The 3,346-nt window shown below is 37.5% G+C and overlaps 1 protein-coding gene across 1 annotated transcript in view; it reads right to left on the reverse strand.

Moving 5' to 3' along the window:
• Positions 1-3,346, reverse strand: part of BOLL (boule homolog, RNA binding protein) — a 51,663-nt gene that overhangs the window by 33,167 nt on the left and 15,150 nt on the right. The gene's annotated exons all lie outside the window — the stretch shown is intronic.

Consider the following 3,346-nt stretch of genomic DNA (forward strand, 5'->3'; position numbering starts at 1 on the left):
AAAAAAAAAAAAAAAAAAAAAAAGTCCCGGACCACATGGCTTTCCAGCAGAATTCTACAAAACATACAAGGAGGAGCTGATACCAATCCTATTGAAAGTATTCCAGGCAATTGAAAAAGACTGAATTCTCCCCAGATCATTTTATGAAGCTAACATCACACTGATACCCAAACTGGGTAAAGATCCAACAACAACAAAAAAAACTACAGGCCAATATCCAGATGCAAAAATCCTCAACAAGATTCTAGCAAATTGGATCCAAAAACTCATCTCAAAAATCATCCACAATGACCAAGTAGGCTTCATCCCCAGGATGCTGGGTTGGTTCAACATTTGCAAGACCACAAATGTCATTAAATACATCAACAGATGTAAAAACGAGAACCACATGATTATCTCATTAGATGCAGAAAAAGTTTTTGATAAAAATCCAGCATCCTTTCTTGATAAAAACCCTCAAACACCTAAGTATAGAAGGAACATACCTCAAAAAATCATGTTATCTAGGATAAACCCACAGCTAACATGCTGCTAAATGGATTGGAAACATTTCCCCTAAAAACTGGAAAAAGAAAAAGCTGTCCACTCTCACTCTTCTTGTTCAACATTGTGTTGGAAGTCCTAGCACGGCAATTAGACAAGAGAAGGAAATCAGGGTTATCCAAAGAAGAAAAGAAGAAGTCAAGTTATCCCTCTCTGCTGATGATATGACCCTATACCTTGAAAACCCAAGAGAATCTGTCAAAAACCTGCTTGCACTGATAAAGGACTTTGGCAAAATCGCAGGGTACAAAATAAATGTGCAAAAGACAGCTGCATTCCTATCCACCAACAATAAGCAGGCAGCGACCCAAATTAAAAACATAATCCCATTCACAATAGCCACACAAAAAATGAAATAGCTCGGCATCTTCCTAATCAGAGAAGTGAAAGACCTTTACAATGAGAACTACAAAACACTGCTCAAAGAAATCCAAGAAGATACAAACAAATGGGAAAATATTCCATGCTCATGGATAGGAAGAATCAACATTGTTAAAATGTCCATCCTACCAAAGGCAATCTACAGATTCAATGCAATACCCATTAAGTTACCAGCATCATTCTTCTCAGACCTGTAAATGACAATACAGGAATTCATATGGAAACATAAATGACCATGAATAGCCAAAACAATCCTTAGCAAAAGAAACAAGGTAGGAGGTATTGCACCTCCAGACTTCAAACTTTACTATAAGGCTACAGTAATCATAACAGCTTGGTATTGGTACAAGAACAGGCACATAGACCAATGGAACAAAGATAGACAAGTGGGACCTCATCAAACTAATGAGCTTCTGAAAAGCAAAAGAAACCATTAAGAGAGCAGGGAGACAGCCCACAGAATGGGAAAAAATATTTGTCAACTGTATATCTGAAAAAGGCCTAACATCTAGCATTTACGAGGAACTCAAATGCGCCAAAAGGAAAAAAACAAACAGTCCCATTAAAAAGTGGGCAAAAGACATGAATAGACACTTCTCAAAAGAAGATATATGGGAAGCCAACAGACACATGAAAAAGTGCTCAGCCTCACTCATCATCAGAGAAATGTAAATCAAAACCACATTGAGATACCACCTAACCTCAGTAAGAATGGCCATCATTAATAAAACAACCAACAACAGATGCTGGCAAGGATGCGGAGAAAAAGGAATGCTTCTACACCGCTGGTGGGAATGCAAACTAGTGCATACTCTCTGGAAGACAGTGTAGCAATTTCTAAAAGAACTAGAAATTGACCTTCCATATAACTCAGCAATTCCCCTATTGGGAATATACCTGGAGGAACTCAAATCATTCTACAAAAAAGATACCTGCACATGTATGTCTGTTGCAACTCTAATTCACAATAGCAAAAACTTGGAACCAACCATGTTGCCCATCAAAGCTGGACTGGATAAAAAAATGTGGTACATATACACAATGGAATATTATGCAGCCATAAAGAAAGACAAACATATGGATTTTGCAGCAACTTGGATGGATTTGGAGTCAATTATACTCAGTGATCTATCACAGAAACAAAGAACAGAGTACCATATGTTCTCACTCATAAGCAGACCTCGAACAATTATAATACTATAAGAAAGGGATTGGCAGTAGCAGGAACTGTCAGGGGAGGGGGGTAGATTGGCAGATGAGGAAAACCACTAGGGGAGGGAGGGGCATACTTCATCAACAAGGGTACCTGCATAATCAATGTTTGTATACCTAACCCTGAATTGTACCCTACATCTTTATAATTAAAAAAAAAAAAAAACAAGAGCATTAGTATATGTCAGCTACACTCTACTAGAAAATGTTAGTTAAAAAAACAGCATTCATAAAAGCAACAAAAGCTATACAATATTGAACAAGGTGAATGATAAAATTTATACTTATAATGCAAAGACTTAAGCACAGATGGAGACTCCTTGAAAAGAACAAAATGAAGGCATTAGTCCTATCAGACAGATTTCAATACTCATTATAAAGTTACAGTAATAAAAACAGAATTGAGCAGGGCAAATAAATATGCCAATGTAACAGAATAGTCATAATTTTCTAATAGAAAGTAAGTTTTATTCAACAGACTAGTTTTATTTGGTTGACTAGTTTTGTTTTAGAGACAGAGTCTAGCTGTGCATCCAGGCTAGAGTACAGTGGTATAATCACGGCTCACTGTAGCCTCGAAATCCTGGGCTCAAGTGATCCTACCACCTCAGTCTCCTTAGTAGCTGAAACTACAGGCATGTGCTACCATGCCCTGGTACTTTTATTTTTATTTGTAGAGATAGGATCTCACTATGTTGCTCAGGCTGGTCTTGAACTCCTGGCCTCAAGTGATCCTCTTGCCACAACCTCCTAAAGTGCTGATCTTACAAGTATGAGCCACCATGCCTGGCTTAGTTTTGCTAACTAAATTATAGAGCAGACACCTTCCATTATTAAAATAAGCTAAATCTAAAGCTTAAAAGTTTTGATAAACATATATTTAAAACAAATCTATAATATATAATATGCCTAAATTATTTAAACTTATGATAGAGTTAAGATATCAACTTAAAAATGAGTGTGATCATAATATTCCAAAAAAATTTTTGGAGTATATATAAGCAAAACCTTAGAAAACTAATGCCCGGTCAGTCTCGGTGGCTCAGCCTGTAATCCCAGCACATTGGGAGGCTGAGGCAAGTGGATTGCTGAGCCCGTGGGTTCGAGATCAGCCCAGGAAACTTGGCAAGACCTTGTCTCTACAATAAATAAAAAATTAGCCAGGCATGGTAGTGTGCGCCTGTAGTTCTGGCTACTTGGAAGGCTGAGG

This window comes from Carlito syrichta, unplaced genomic scaffold (genome assembly GCF_000164805.1).
Source record: "Carlito syrichta isolate Samal-C Ts95f unplaced genomic scaffold, Tarsius_syrichta-2.0.1 Scaffold313398, whole genome shotgun sequence".
NCBI classification, from domain to species: domain Eukaryota; kingdom Metazoa; phylum Chordata; class Mammalia; order Primates; family Tarsiidae; genus Carlito; species Carlito syrichta.